Source organism: Lissotriton helveticus, chromosome 1_1, assembly GCF_964261635.1.
Source record: "Lissotriton helveticus chromosome 1_1, aLisHel1.1, whole genome shotgun sequence".
Taxonomy (NCBI): domain Eukaryota; kingdom Metazoa; phylum Chordata; class Amphibia; order Caudata; family Salamandridae; genus Lissotriton; species Lissotriton helveticus.
The window spans coordinates 1,516,044,622-1,516,061,817 of NC_136057.1; the positions used below are offsets into that span (position 1 = coordinate 1,516,044,622).

At 44.7% G+C, this 17,196-nt stretch overlaps 1 protein-coding gene across 2 annotated transcripts in view; it reads left to right on the plus strand.

Moving 5' to 3' along the window:
- PRRX1 (paired related homeobox 1) overlaps positions 1–17,196 on the plus strand; it is a 442,220-nt gene that overhangs the window by 347,899 nt on the left and 77,125 nt on the right. The gene's annotated exons all lie outside the window — the stretch shown is intronic.

The window sequence follows — 17,196 nt, forward strand, 5'->3', positions numbered from 1 at the left end:
AACAATCCTCTTAAGCCACGTGATGTAGCAAATATAATACCCACAGTTCCTAAGAGCACTCCTAATTATAACTGCCATGCAGAATTGGGTCTTGCCTATATATCTGATCTCATCAAGCTTGAACCTGTGCTATTATGGCACAGGCTGTGGACTGAAGAAGAGACAAAGCTGAATAGAGATATTCTGACAGATATTCTGAAACTAGAAGGAGCAATGAGGATACCTTGGCTGAGCTATGTATGTAAATTTTTAACGGATATTGGGAAGCTAGACTATTTTCTTAATCCCCTTACTATCTCAGCTACATCACGTAAGGACCTGAAAAAGGAGGGCCTGGCTTTTTTGGATTCCTTAAGACTTACATCTGAGGTTTTAAAACCTACTGTCTTGCAACATCAAATGTTATAATTAACTTTTAATATTCAACCCTATTTGATTTATGTCCCTGATAACTACGATAGATTTCTATTATCCCGTTTTAGATTTGGAATTTTTCACAGATTGGTCAGTTTTCCAACAGTAAAAAATTGGATGCAAGATTTACCGCCCTGCCCCTGTGATGATGCTTCCCCCCAAAGTACTATGCATGTTATTTTATTTTGTAAATTCTATAATCAGATTAGGCATAGCCTTTTATTGCCGCTATTGAGAGAGATGGGCTTTCGGCAGTGCCGTCTGGCTATGTTAAGCATGCAATATCTGGATAATCATCTATGTGTTGCAACAATTACATTGTTTCTGAAAAAAGTGATGCGCAGTAGAAAGAGTATGATCACATAATGCACTTTAATGAGATTAGGATGTTACAAAACGGAAACCTTGCCATTGATGAATTTTTTGTGTATAACACTGAGAGATTGTAAAATGAATGGAAATGTATTTTAATAAAATGTTTTTATGTATACTTTTATGATTGCTTTTTAACAATCGAATAAAGTTATATTTGATTTGATTTGATTTGAATACCCACTATCTATATGTCAACCCAAAAGGTCCCTTAAAAGATACCCCAGTGATGAATGGATTCATATAGGATTCATTAAGGGAGAGAAAAGTAACGGAAGTGAAAAAGGCATGAACATTATAAAGACATTACCAAGATTCTGTGTCCCCACAAACGCGGTAAATTAGACTTTCGTTCATATGTACGCAAATTAGAACCACCAACATCTTTAAAATCACCTTGCATGCTCTATGGTTGGTAGGATCATTGTGCCCATCAACGGACGCATTGCAGAGATATGTGCATAACATGACACTCATATGTTTGAACCTTGGTGGATTCACACTTTCTATAACTCAGTCATATTATAGATTCGATCATTTGCAGTTTGCTGCAAGTAGCAGAGTCATCAAGTAATATGTTCCAGTTCCAAAAACATTTGGCTATAGTTTAAGCTACTTCCTCCCTTGGATGTTTAACCAGTTCCAAATAACTTTTAAAGTGTTGGGGAATTGTAAAGCTGCTTTCTCACAATCGGCATAATGGCAGAGGCTTTCACTAAGTGCATTCCATTTGTATGTTTCCTAATAATGTGTTGAAGGGAGTTGTCTGTGTTTAATGTGCTAACGCATGAAGCTTTAGCACATCAGTGTGAGGCACACAGGAGGAGCCAGAAAAGCAGACAGGGGAGCTTTTGTAATGTAGTCCCTTATTTAGTACAATTGCTAGTACCAGAATGAAGGTGAAAGAATACACCCAAGCAGCCATGTGAAGTGTTTTAAGCAAGAGAAGGCAGCCTATAGCCAATTCTCCTCACTCCTGTTTATCCTCTCTTCCGCTCCACAGAGACTCTTCTCTGACACGCATTTCCACCCACCTCTGTTTCAACATCCATACCTCCCAAGTTCTTCTCATTCAAATACTACACATCAACAGGCACATACATCAACCTTCTTTACGAGCGCAAATGGTGCGATTCGCAAAAATCGGCCAATTGAGCCTGCAAAAAGGGCTTTTGTGATAGCACTCACAATTTAAGAATTTGCAATTGATTGCGATTCTTTAAATGCAATGCAAGAACCACTTTAAAATACAGATTTCGCTATTTGGAGCCGCAAATAACCGAGCAGTTAAACTGGTCGGTATTTGGAAAAACTTTGAAAAATGCACTATAGTGCATTTTTCAAAGTTTCATGTTGTGCACACACATGCCCTTGGGGCATGTGCGTGCACAACATTGGTGCACATAACAATTTCAGGGGTGCAACAGGGTGTCCTTTTGACACCCTTGCACCCTTTAAATTGCATGTGCAATTTGCAAGTACCTATTGGTACTCGCAAATTGTGCATGCAATCTCCCATTCATTCCTATGGGCCTGTAGGATTGTTCAGGAATCGCTATTTTTATAGCGATTCCTACATGCATAGGCTTTTGCGAGTCCTTAATTGCTATTCCTTAATAATCGCAATTAATGACTCGCAAAATCCTACCTTGATGCATGTGCCCCCAAGTCACTACACTAATATAAAATATTACCATCCCACCCAAAAACAAAATCAAACATACACAGAAGTTTTCTAAATAAAATATGCACAAATTACCAGCTCTCTTATTTAACAAAATACAGATTGATATCCACTCTGTTCTTTTTGGCAACACAAATAACACATATTGTTAGAATTGGCATCTTTGGCGTGGTTTCCGCGGACTTTTTGCCTCTACCATCTGTAATTTTGATGCGGTGCTGGACTTCGTTTTTGCTGGCTTAGATGCATTGGGCACTTTGCCACTGCTGGTCAGTGTCAAAGTGCTAATGCTCCCTGTGTAACTTGCCGTTACAATTGGTTTGCCCTGATTGGCATATTTGATGTACTGGTAAGTCCGTAGTAAAGTGCACTGAAGTGTGCCAGCGCCTGTAAATTAAATCTACTAGTCGTTATAAAGATATATATAAGATTTTGATAGAAAAGCAGACATTTGAGGTGAGAAAATCAAGAGTGTCGCTGGTGTTGAGGGGTAATGTAGTAGTTTCTCTATGTACTTGCTGTCTATCTACCCTGTGATACCTATGATGTCACTGTCTTGGTTTTGGAATGTTATAGTTTGAATCCCTGGATTGTCAGTTCCTGGAAGCAGTGGAGATGAACAGTCAATAAAGTATGTGCTCTTACACTTACCTGGCCAGGTGTAATCACTATAGGTACTCTATACAGGAGCTGCTTTCCACCTAAAATTGAGAACTGCCTTGAGTTCTCTGCTTCTTTTTTGCTTAATTTATTTGTCACTCTATGCCTGAATGGGTATTGTTTTGACTTATACTGGGTGCCCCCTTGTGTCTGGACAAAGCTATACCTCTCTGAGGAGCTCTAAGTAGAGTGAAACACTGTGTCAGGGTTTGCTTTTACTCATTTCAGGTTGGCTTGATGGTCTTTTGCTAATTCAAATGTGTAATACTGTGCCCGGAGTGATAAATGGCTTTTGTCATTTTAGAGTTCTACATGGACAGCACTCTGCTAGTCCTATGCTTAAAGACTTTGCTGTAGAAATGGCAAATTACTTTGTCCCTTTCTAAATCGGAGTGGATGGCACTGTGCTAATCCTATGCTTAAAGATTTTGATAGAAAAGCAGACATTTGAGGTGAGCATATCTAGAGTGTCGCTGGTGTTGACGGTGCTCAATACAGGAGCTGATTTCCACCTAAATTTGAGAAATACCCAGGGTTCTCTGCTCATTTTTTATAAATATATAATGGAATGGAGAGCCCGCCGGTTGCATAAAGAAGCAGACAATTTATTTGAGGCATGGTCATTGCTGGAAAGCCATCCCGCCCAATATTTTCTGGAAGCTTTTTCACTTCAGCTAGGATTTGTAGGTATATTTACCTGTGCACGCCGTGCCTCTGTGATCTAAAGGTAAGCAAACAGGTTGAAATCGAAGGACATCTGTTGGACTACGTAATGTGGTATAATAATGGACTGTGACATAACTTTGTGAAACAACAAATGGAACTGATTCCTTCAAAGGCACTATTGAGGGTATGTCGCTCAGTACGGAATTGGGGAAAGATAAAAAACATTTGAAGTGTGTGGTGATAGAGACATTGACATTGTCATTGAGAAATCTGTTGCATTGTGGGTAATGTAGTTCCTGATCCGTGAACATGAGAATTCAAAAGTCGGTAATGATACCTGTTTGCCGCAAATAACGATTGGAATGAATGATGGTAGCTGGACTTGATTTTACCCTCGAGGAGGGTGAATTTCTTTTGGAATATACATATATATATAATATATATATATATATATATATATATATATATATATATATATATATATATATATCGCGCATTCAAGCAAGCAAATTGATTTAAAAGTCATCATGTCAGCGGACGCGGTACACGCTCGAGAAGCAGCGGCAGAAGACCTGTTTAGAAACTTGCAGAATGTAACGGCAGTAAATGATGGTGAACACAGCAACATGAACGTGAGAGTTGATGACACTGCCAAGACCCTTTTGAAACGTTTAGAAAAGTGCCTGAAACTGGAGGTAACCAAATGGTGGCAAAAAAAATACCTAAGCACATACGCAGAGGCAGGGCGGGTACCTCGCGGGCTCAGGATTCTTCTAGCCCCAAGCTAAGAGGACCCGGACCCCAGTACGCTAAAAGAGTGGGGCACACGCAACTTGGAGGCTTCTATGAACCTTGTGAGAATTTTAATCAGATATGCTGAATCTGACAGGATCAAATTAATACAAGAAATATCTGACATCAATGAAGCACTGGGCAAATTGGAACCAAATGAATATATAACAAAAACACGCAAAGAAATACAGGACCGGCTGAACAAGCAGGAAGAGAAAATAAAAAAACAAAAGGTATATAAATTTGCCAGAGATCTAGCCGATTATGAACATCGATGAATATACACATTTGCGTACAAATACGCTACAGCTAAAACACTAAAATCCAACCCTACCATGGACAGTACCAAACAAAAACCGCCACAAGCAGGCTGCTCCATTGAAGCTAATTCGGAAACAAGCTCTGTAATCAGCGAAACAAGTTCTGAATACAGCAACAAAAGCAGATCAGAAGAAAATGTGGAAACTAGAAGGTTGGACCTGGGAGAGGAAATCGATTTTTTAATCGAGGACCAGCGCAACACCTTAAGACCACGGAAACCGACTCGGCCCTCCGCAAAAGCAGAAACGCCAAAAGGCGAGAACGGCTCAAAAAATCCAATTCACGGCCAAAAAGAAGGTATTGGCGCAAATAGCTGATACGACCAAAGAATACAAAACAATTATAAACCTAACTAATATGGAACTCACTGAAAAAGAAAAACAGATACTAAAGCTAGGTGTCTCTTACTGCCCACCAAGTAACTTCAACTACACCCAGACGAGGATTGACATTTATAATTATATCCGCAAACTCAAACTGATCACATTTTTTACAGTTAAGAGCGGGTTAGCGAATAAACAAACAGCAGCAATAACAGATCAATCCAAGAGAAGCAATCTACTGGTGACGGACATCCCGGTTCTTTTGGCAGCTCAATCGATTCTAGTAGAAACATCGACTGGAACAGAAGAAAGTGACACAGATATGTCAACTCAACAGCAATTACCACTGGCAGCCATAACACAGACAGGGGCAGGCAGCAGTCCCTTCAAAAAGAAGTCTACCTTTGTTCCACAAATGCCCAAAGATCCAATTGACATCTATCATGAGAGAATCAGTGATGACATCAAGCAATTGTACTTCGGTCTCAATCACAACCGACGCAAGAAATGCCACAATGAAGTAGAGTACATCAAATTTGTGGATAAACTCAGTAAAAACCATGAGGTAATTGTTAAACCCTCAGACAAGGGTGGAAATATAGTCCTCTGGCCCCGCATTGACTACATAAAAGAAGCCCACAGACAACTCTCCGATGCAGCATGTTACAAAGAGTCTAATATGAAAGAATATGCTAATGCAACAGAAAAACTCAGGAAACATCTACATCAATTCAAACGAGATGGCATGATTTCTAATGAGGAATTCCAATTCCTATGGCGTGAACATCCAACAATCCCCTTCATTTACTTTGTACCAAAAACCCACAAGAACATCAGCCCCATTCCCGGTCGACCAATCATCGCTGCCATTAACAGCATTGGTGAACATTTATCACAATATGTCGATTATTTTCTTCAATATCTAGTAAAAGACCTGCCAACTTATGTTAAAGACGCGGGGATTTCCTGAATAAAATCAAGAAAACCAAGTGGGATGCCAACATGAGACTCATATCTCTTGACATCGAATCACTATATACATCTATTGACCATGAGATGGGGCTCAAGGCTATCAAACATTTTCTAGAATGTAAACCAGTAGAATGTTATGAGCACAACAAGCTCATACTAAAATGCATTGAATGGTGTCTAAACAACAATTTTTTCATGTTTGGCTCACAGATATACAAATAACTACGTGGGGTGGCAATGGGATCTTGCTTCACCCCAGTTATGCCTGTTTAATGGTAGGCTGGTGGGAAGAGCAGATCCTCAAACAAGTAAATCAGGAGGAATACAACACACATGTCAGGCATTGGCTCAGGTTCCTCGATGATGTTTTTATTGTATGGTACGGTGATGAAGAAAGTGCTAATGCTTTTATCAACAATCTCAATGATGATATGGCCAACTTGAAATTCACTTTGCACATTATTGACAAGGAGGTGGACTTTCTAGATGTGAAAATCTTTGTAGAAGCGGGGAAAATCGACACCATGCTACACAGAAAGGCCACAGCAGGCAACTCAACGCTTCATGCGTCAAGTGCCCACCTTCAACACCTAATCAAAAGCATACCACACGGTGAACTCTTGAGAATAAAATTAATATGTAGCACCACAAACCAACAGGAAATATGCACACGAGAGGCACTTGAAAGATTTAGACAGAGGGGTTACAGTGCATCTACCCTCAACCAAGCCCTAACTAAAGTAACTATGAGGCCAAGAGAAACACTTTTAGTACCCACCGACACAACTGTAGACGACATCGATGAATCTAATACATCTAGGCTCATTCTTACTTTCAACAAACAGCATCGCCAAATTCGATCTTTCATTAACCATAATTGGCCGATCATGCTGACGTATGCAGTACTAGCGCCTGTGCTACCTAGTACGCCAGCCATTATATTCCGTAGAGGGATGTCAATGAGATCTCACATTGTGCGCAGCAAAACAGAAACCGTTAAAAGTAAAAAAACTACCTGGTTACAACCCAGACAAGGTTTCTATAAATGCTCATCCTGCAGGGCTTGTAAATTTGGTATTTCCACCACCAAATATAAAACTCCCTTCAGTCCTAATGACATCAAAATCCAAGGCAATTGCAACTACAAAACCGAGTACACTGTATATGTTCTGACATGCACCTGTGGCCTCAGATATGTAGGCAGTGCAAAACTACAGGTGCATGTCAAAATCCTGCAACACCTTAGGGCAATCGTGAACAACGATACAGCATACCCGGTTGCCAGACACTTCAAAGCAGTGCATAGCAAATATCTCAAATGTCTCCAGTACTTTGTAATTGCAGTCATCCCAGAAAACCCTAGAGGAGGCAACAGGGAAAGGGCCTTAAGACAATTAGAGTCCAAAATTACTTTGGAACTGGACAGCAAGCACCCAAAAGGGTTGAACAATACAGAGGACCTTCACAACTTTCTATAAAGCCATAATCTAGTATAACATATGAATTAAAACTATAGAGACTTGATCCTATAGGTATTGCAACAGATATCTTCTTCCCTGCCCCCCTTTTTTCCGTTTTTAATATATATATTGATTTTTAATAAATATATTTTTTAACATAACATAGGTAAACCCTTCCCTTTTATAGAACACCTGCACATTTTGCACAATCACAACTTTTGCACTATCTAGGCACTTTTTTTGCTCGGGCAATACTTGATATGCATTGAATTAACCAATTATTTGCACATAGCGATATTTTGCACATACTGAATTTATTCAGGTATCAATCAATCCTAGTACTGTAGTGAATTTTTTACTATTAGTAATACTTGTTACATCGCATTTTTTAACAAATATGGTATTTATGTATGTATTTATTAATATACAACATTTATGTATTAACTAAAATATCTTAAGATGAAATGGGACATTTTATCCTATTTTATCATATACCATTTAAAAATGTATGGAAATGTAAGATTTTATAATTCACAAATACATGGTACTGTATGGATTTCAGCATTTACGCAGGCAAATAATACAATCAAGTTCTCCCGGAAAAATAGATCTATTTGGGATGATTAAAACAATGGTTCCATTATTAAGCATTACATGTCTAAACATAAGAAGTGCTGCTAGTATATTTTCAATGTTTATGGTATCACATGATAGAGGAGAAAGCATCACTAAAAAAACTGCATAAAAATAGTAAGCGGACTGCGTTTCCGCCAGAGATCAAGGATACTCTGTTATCCGAAACGTGTCTGACGAGGCTTAAATAAATTAAGACCTGCCTAACCACACAAACTGGTGTCCGTTTCCATTCCTCTGAAGCATCGCAGGCTGGTGTGCGAGAGACGTGTTGTGGAAAATACTATTTGGATATATATATATATATATATATATATATATATATATATATATATATATATATATATATATATATATATATATATATATATATATATCGCACCAAACTCTTTGGAAGAAAGAGCAGAGACCACAGTGGAGGACGGCTGGTGAACACCTTTATTCAATGCTGCAGAGGCGAATGGATTTCGGCCATTACGGCCTTCGTCAGCGCCCACAAATGTTCAGGTGACTTATCCAATCAATCACATTAAATAATGTCCTGCCCCATGCTGATTGGACATCGCTGGCCCCACCAATAATGTTTTCGCTCACCGCAAAGAGCTCACGTCATCTTTGTGAACTCCATGTCCCAGAATGCACAGCAATTTCAGGTAGGTGATGCGGGGGTGTTTGTGATACCTTGTGGTTTTTGGGCCTCAGCTGGACAATCTGTGATGTTAGGGTAGCCAAATTCCTGTTGTACAGCTGGAATCTTGGCGCTCTCCTTGGTCCCCACACCCCACTAACCCAGAGGTCCGGCGTCCTTACAGCAGGGGCAGAAGCGGCAATCCTTTTCCGCCCAGCATGAGGTTAATAATCTCCTCACCGCTCCATCTCTCTCCGAGCCTTGCAGGTGGGCCGGAGTGAACCCGATCCCTCGGAATGTGAAGATGCCATAGCAGTTGCCAAAAAACACCCAGGCCAGCTTGTAGTGCGGGGACCTCTGTAACACGCCTCTGGCATGCGCGTACAATATTACACCAAACTCTTCGGAAGAAAGAGCAGAGGCCACAGTGGGGGACGGCTGGTGAACACCTTTATTCAATGCTGCAGAGGCGAATGCATTTCGGCCATTACGGCCTTCGTCAGTGCCCACACATGTTCAGGTGACTTATCCAATCAATCACATTAAATAATGTCCTGCCCCAAGCTGATTGGACATGGCTGGCCCCACTCATGATGTTTTCGCTCACCGCAAAGAGCTCACGTCATCTTTGTGAACTCCAAGTCCCAGAATGCACAGCAATTTCAGGTAGGTGATGCCGGGGTGTTTGTGATGCCTTGTGGTTTTTGGGCCTCAGCGGGACAATCTGTGATGTTAGGGTAGCCAAATTCCTGTTGTACAGCTGGAATCTCGGCGCTCTCCTTGGTCCCCACACCGCACCAACCCACAGGTCCGGCGATCCTTACAGCGGGGGCAGAAGCGGCAATCCTTTTCCGCCCAGCGTGAGGTTAATAACCTCCTCACCGCTCCATCTCTCTCTGAGCCTTGCAGGTGGGCCTGAGTGAATCCGATCCCTCAGAATGTGAAGATGCCGTAGCAGTTGCCAAAAAACACCCAGGGCAGCTTGTAGCGCGGGGGCCTCTGTAATGCGCCTCTGGCATGCGCGTAAAATATCGCAACAAACTCTTCGGAAGAAAGAGCAGAGGCCACAGTGGGGGACGGCTGGTGAACACCTTTATTCAATGCTGCAGAGGCGAATGCATTTCGGCCATTACGGCCTTCGTCAGCGCCCACAAATGTTCAGGTGACTTATCCAATCAATCACATTAAATAATGTCCTGCCCGATGCTGATTGGACATGGCTGGTCCCACCCATGATGTTTTCGATCACCGCAAAGAGCTCACGTCATCTTTGTGAACTCCAAGTCCCAGAATGCACAGCAATTTCAGGTAGGTGATGCGGGGGTGTTTGTGATACCTTGTGGTTTTTGGGCCTCAGCTGGACAATCTGTGATGTTAGGGTATATATATATATATATATATATATATATATATATATATATATATATATATATTACCTACTGGCGGTCGCCAGTAGGTAGTTATATTTAGGACATAGTTCCATAGGAAATCTAAAACATTCTATTTGGAATAGGGGCGCTAGGTGGCGCACTTATGGAATGGCCGAGGTGACGTGAGGCTCCCATAGTCCGGTGTTAAATCCTATAATTATCCTGTGTTCCCAGTCTTAATTATTGCCTGCAAATAGTGCCGCTGTGCAGAGGACAACTGGGGGCAGCAGATGACTGACTTTTAGCCTACCACCCCTCGTGCTCCCGGAGAGCCGAAAAACCGATTGCTCCCTGCGAGATACGTCGCCCTGTGGTGTGGAGCCTGGAGGCGGCCAGAAGGCTCACGCGATCCCCGGGGATCCCCACGTGGCAGACGGGCCACGCGGACGAGTGCGCCCGAGCTGCGGGGACCGACACACCGTGAGTACTGCGGTGGTAATGTGGGGCGGATAACGAGAGCTCTGGCGGCATTGCGTGGGGACTTGCAGGCTCAAGAGGACGGCTGCCCTATTGTTTAAGTCGTTGTCCTCTTTGCCGGTTTCCATATGAGTGGCAAGGTGGCAGCGATGGAGGCCCGGGCCTGGGCTGCGTGATAGGTGGATTGCTACCGTTGTGGATGCTGGCGACGCAGTAACCTATGCGGCGATAGTGGAGACACTTTCCTTCTAGTGACCCCTTCTACGAGATTGTGCTATTTCTGCCCACAGCTACCACAACACTGGAGAGCTGATACTTTGCCTTGGTCTTGCTAAGTCGCTCCTTAATGCACGCGCTGTAGGGGTTAGACGGACTGTGACAGCTTTGTGGCTCGGAGCGTGCTCTGGGCCCTGGATGACCGGCCTGTCAACCACACATTGCACGCTGAGTGTGGAGCCATCTCTGTGACTGCGCTGGGATAGAGACCTCTGGACTGCACAGCTCTGGGGCTGCTTTGGTTGTCACTGTGGCGTTGTAGGGTCTCAGCCCTATAGGAACATCATTAATTAGGCTGTGGTGGGGGTCGTGCTACGCCATCTCTGACCAGGAGGCTGAGCCTCGAAGGCTTGATCCACGTTTGGCTGGACATCATTAGATTCTGCCGCAATATTTCAGAGTGACCCGGAGGGTTCCCTCTTGGCACAGTGGTACTGCATCATGGGTAAACTGGATGCAGGACAACCGCGCCTCACCTTTGAGACCAAACAGGGAGTGAAACAGGCGCAGGTGGACAGTGAGAGGGACGAGGCGGGACATATGGCTGATAACGCTCAGGGTCCACACACAGATATGCAGACCATTCTAACCGAAATGCGACAGGGGTTTGCCACAATCGTTGATAAGGTAGACACCCTCACCACCCAAATGGATTTCATTGCCCATAAGTTAGAAGCTCATGACAATCGGCTTAAGGAGGCGGAACAACAAATTTCTGATACTGAAGATGTCACGGAACGGCTAAAAAAGGCTATGACGCAAATGGATAAACTCATGCATGTTATTGATGCCAAGAACGAGGATATTGAAGCTCACAGTCGGCGTAACAACGTCCGCATCCTAGGCGTACCGGAGAGCACCAATACGGGGCGCCTGGAGCACTATGTCGAACGGATGTTGACTGCGACAATGGATGAAGGCCTGCTCTCATCTCAATTCATAGTAGAACGGGCGCATAGGTCCCTTGGCCCGCGACCGCCTCCTGGGGCCACCCCTAGACCCATTATCGCTCGTCTATTGAATTATCGAGACAGAGATGTAGTGTTGAAGATGGCCCGCGAGAAGAAACAACTCACTTACGAGGGGGTCTCATTTTCCATCTTCCCTGACTTTACCATGCGGGTGCAAGAGGAGAGGAAGAAATTCAATGGTGTAAAGCAGAAGCTTCGACAAGAACAAGTGGACTATGCGCTGTTATACCCTGCGAGGTTACGGGTGATGCACCAAGGGAAACAGACTATTCACACGTCGCCCCAATCTGTGGAAAAATTCCTGAAGACACTGCGAAGCTGAAAGAGGAGTACTGCCGTACAGGAGGAAACAGATAAGCCACTACTTTCTGATGTGGAGTGATGAGATGTGCTGTGCGGAAGCGAGACGTATTGCTGTGAGATCCACTAGTAACTTGCATTGGGAATGTTGATATGGTTTATATGTTGGCCACCTGCATGTTAGCTTTGCTCGGCCTACTGCCCTGGAACTGTAGGGCACTGTATTGAATGCTTATTATGTACCTGTTGGACTGAGTAACACCTTTTTGAGTTGAACCGGACACCCTTGCCGCTGAATGGACACTTACGGTACTAGTTGGTTTCCTGTTCAGAGGCAGTGTTTGCGTGCGCTACCTGGTGTGATATCCCAATGGGCGAACCCCTACTGCATAATGTATTGGTTGTTTTGTTGGGATGGGGTGGGTGGGGTGGGGATTTGCTGGCATGTTTGCGATGCTTCAGTGGGTGGAGGGAGGGGGCGCGGGGAGTTAGATATGGAATGTTATACGTGTATGCACGAGGGGGAGACAGTAGACAATGTTATTTTCTGGGGAATGGCACACCCAGTACGTGATCTGTGGAGTTGTTATACATGCATGGTGAATGCTCGTGGCTGGTGAGGGTCCTGATTCTACTCTTAAGGTATTATCCTGGAATATTAGATGGATTAAAGATGCCAGAAAATGTAGGCAGGTGTTGGCTTATTTGGATGTTGGTTTAAACCCAGATCCCCTTTTGTATCGCTTTGTTCGCCCTAAGTGTGGCAGGGTATGCTCAGACGTGAGTCCCTTGCTCACTTGGCAACTGGATTCAAGATAGCCTGGCTGATGAGGATTATGAATCCGAAACCGGTCCCAGGATGCTTGTTTCCGGTCCAGGGAAGACATGGCTTGGCAGTTCGGGCTGGTCTGTTCCCATGAGGCACAGGGTCAGACTGATTTGCATATGGCCATGTTTGAACTGGGGTGGCTGAGTGGGCTAAAGAATGGTGTTGGATTAAACCCAGATCAGTTGACTGGGGTTGAGTGTTTGATTTGCTCAAACGCTCCGTCCATCATCCCCTTTTGTATCGCTTTGTTCGCCCTAAGTGTGGCAGGGTATGCTCAGACGTGAGTCCCTTGCTCACTTGGCCACTGGATTCAAGATAGCCTGGCTGATGAGGATTATGAATCCGAAACCGGTCCCAGGATGCTTGTTTCCGGTCCAGGGAAGACATGGCTTGGCAGTTCGGGCTGGACTGTTCCCATGAGGCACAGGGTCAGACTGATTTGCATATGGCCATGTTTGAACTGGGGTGGCTGAGTGGGCTAAAGAATGGTGTTGGATTAAACCCAGATCAGTTGACTGGGGGTGAGTGTTTGATTTGCTCAAACGCTCCGTCCATCATCCGCTTTTGTATCGCTTTGTTCGCCCTAAGTGTGGCAGGGTATGCTCAGACGTGAGTCCCTTGCTCACTTGGCCACTGGATTCAAGATAGCCTGGCTGATGAGGATTATGAATCCGAAACCGGTCCCAGGATGCTTGTTTCCTGTCCAGGGAAGACATGGCTTGGCAGTTCGGGCTGGACTGTTCCCATGAGGCACAGGGTCAGACTGATTTGCATATGGCCATGTTTGAACTGGGGTGGCTGAGTGGGCTAAAGAATGGTGTTGGATTAAACCCAGATCAGTTGACTGGGGGTGAGTGTTTGATTTGATCAAACGCTCCGTCCATCATCCCCTTTTGTATCGGCTTATTTGGATCGTCATAAGGTGAAAATAGTTATTTTGCAGGAAACACACATACCCCCTCATTCTAATACTACATTTGCTAGCAGATGGGCGAGTACTAGATTGTTCTCCTCCTTTTCCTCTTATGCTAGGGGCACTGCCATCTTGATTAAAAGGACTGTCCCATTCACTCTACTAGGTCAGCTGATGGATCCTGGTGGGAGATATGTTTTACTGTGGGGGCGGTTGGGTGATGGTACGGTTACCATCGCTAATTGCTATGCTCCGAATGTGGACACACCAGAGTTCTTTACTATGCTTTGGGGCAAAATACTGAATGTTGGTTCCACGCACATCATATGGGGGGGCGACTTCAATGTGGCATTAGTGCCTGCGCAAGATCGGGCGAATGGTCTGGCACATTATAATTGCAAGGCGAGAGAGGCGCTGCGGGGTGTTGTAGAGGAGGGAGGACTGGTGGATAGTTGGAGGCACCTTTACCCCACGAGACAGGAAGGCACACATTTCACTTCATATACGGGCACATGGGCACGACTCGATATTTGTCTTCTCTCCAAAGGTCTTGCAATTGGAATGACTGGTGCAACGCACCTAGCCAGAACGTACTCTGATCACTGCCCTGTTCTGGTTACACTAATGATTCCTGGGTATGACCGCCCTAGGCCTACGTGGCGCCTACAACCCACTGCCCTTCTGGACACAGTCTTTAAGGCGGAATTCGGGGACGAAATGCAAGATTTTTTCCCTCGCAACAAAGGGACAGTTGACAGTGTGGAAATGGTGTGGGAGGCCTTTAAGGTCACAGTCCGTGGGTGGTGTATAGCCAAAAGTTTCGGGGTGCTGCGGGACATACAACGCACGCTACACAAGTTGGAAACAGACCTGAAGGGGTTGGAGAGGAGGTTACACCGCGGGGACAGGGAAAGTACGCAACAAGAACTCAGGGATAAACTGTCAGAATATGAGGAGGTCGCGTTGCGAGAGACCAAATTCCAAGGTAAACACTGGGTGGCACGGAAATATGGCGAGGGAGAGAGACCTGGGAAGGCTCTGTCTGACCTCACCCGCAATGCAAGATGTCACAACAGTATATTGGAAATTGCCAACCTGGAGGGAGGGGCCTGTAGAGATAACGCACAAATCTTGAATGTCTTCACAACACATTATGCACGGTTGTATACAACGTGGAGTACTGGGGAAACAGATCTGGAAGGCTTCTTGGGGGAGGTCGCTTTATGCTGGCTGAGCAATGTACACAGGAAGTTTCTGAGTTCACCCCTAGAATTGGATGAAATCAGGGAAGCGCTCATGTCCCTAAAAAATGGCAAGGAGCCGGGATTAGATGGGATACCTGCAGAGTTTTATAAATGCTACATAGACATCATGGCACCGGTGCTGAGGGAAGTGTTCGAGAACTCACTGGAGATGAGAATACTGCCTCAATCTATGCGCGAGGTGGTGATCACCTCATTATTGAAGCCAGGTAAGGACCCCACCGTATGTGATTCCTACCGGCCGTTATCCATGATCAACTGTGATGTGAAAATCTTGGCTTAAGTCCTGGCAACTCGCTTATCCATCCTAATGACCAAAATAATACTCCCCGATCAATCTGGCTTTCTTCCGACTAGGGTGACCACTCATCACCTGCGCACTTTTTTTTCTCTTATACAAACGGTGGCGCCGGAGTTCCCGCTTGCTGCTGTATTCCTTGACGCCTCCAAGGCGTTCCGTTCGGTAGAGTGGAGCTATCTATTTATTGTTTTACAAAAGATGGGATTTCCCCCTATCTTTCTGTCATGGATACACTTGTTATATAACAAGCCCACCGCCAAGGTACTAGGGAATGGGCATTTATCAGTGGCACTGTCGATAACCAGGGGCACTCGTCAGGGGTGTCCGTTATCTCCCCTCCTGTTTGCTATACCGATAGAGCCCTTAGCGTGTAGGATACGGCAGCTACACAGAGACAGTGCATTTCGGTGCTTTCAGCGCCAACTTTCTATATCACTCTATGCTGACAACGTGACGCTTTATGTCGCTGATCCTCAAAGCAATTTAAATGCTTTATTGCGTGAGTTCCTGGTCTTTGGCAGGCTATCGGGGATTACCATAAACTGGGGGAAGTCGCAGTTTTTCCCAATCACCCCTGCAGTAGCAGTCTTCCCTCTAGATTTTCCCGATGAATGGTGCCAGTCTGATCTAAGCTATCTCGGAGTTCAAATATCTAGGAATAGGGAAGAAACGCTGCGGATGAACTATGGCACGGCCATTACAAAGCTGACTGAGAATGTTACGCGATGGATTGCTCTGCCTCTGTCGATGGCCGGTAGAGCCTCGCTCATAAAAATGATCATACTGCCCCGATTTTTGTATTTGTTTCTTAACATCCCGTACTATCCGGGTGCATTTTTCTTCAAAACGCTGCGCTCGGAGTTGATCAGATTAGTATGGGGAGGGCGGCAACGACGCCTTAAATGGGCTGTAATGGCACAACCATATGGCAAGGGGGATTTGACATTCCGGACTTCGAAGCTTACTACCTCAGCACACAAGCACATTATGTATATCATTGGATAACGCCCACACCATACATGCCTCAGATTGCTGCGGAAGATTGGCTTGCTAGGTCATATCCATTAAGCGGCATTGTTCACGGCCCTTCTAGCACCCTGGAGACACCGCGGACTACGGTGTCCTGCACGGTTGATGCCTGGCAACGTATAGTACGTAAATTACAGGTCACATTGCTCTATGCTCCACGCATGCCACTTACCTACCATCCAAGATTAGAGATACTACAGGAAACTGGCTTTCAGAAAATGTGTAGGCGCCTTCAAATGGCTACGTGGGGGGATCTTTTTTCTAGTGGAGAGTTTCGTTCTAAGGAGCTCATCTTCGGGGACTCTGCCCCCACGCCTTTGGAGGTCTTCTATTACGTACGGCTAAGGGAGGGCATGAGAAATCTACTCCCGCACTTCCCACGAGAGCCTGAATGCGTAGCTCCCCTGCATGTCATGCTCTGCAACACTGATGGCACTCACCTTGTCTCCGGCCTATATAATAGTCTCATAACACACGTACAGGGGGTGGAGGGCACAGCCCGTAGACACTGGAGTGCAGACTTAGGGACAGACATCACTGATG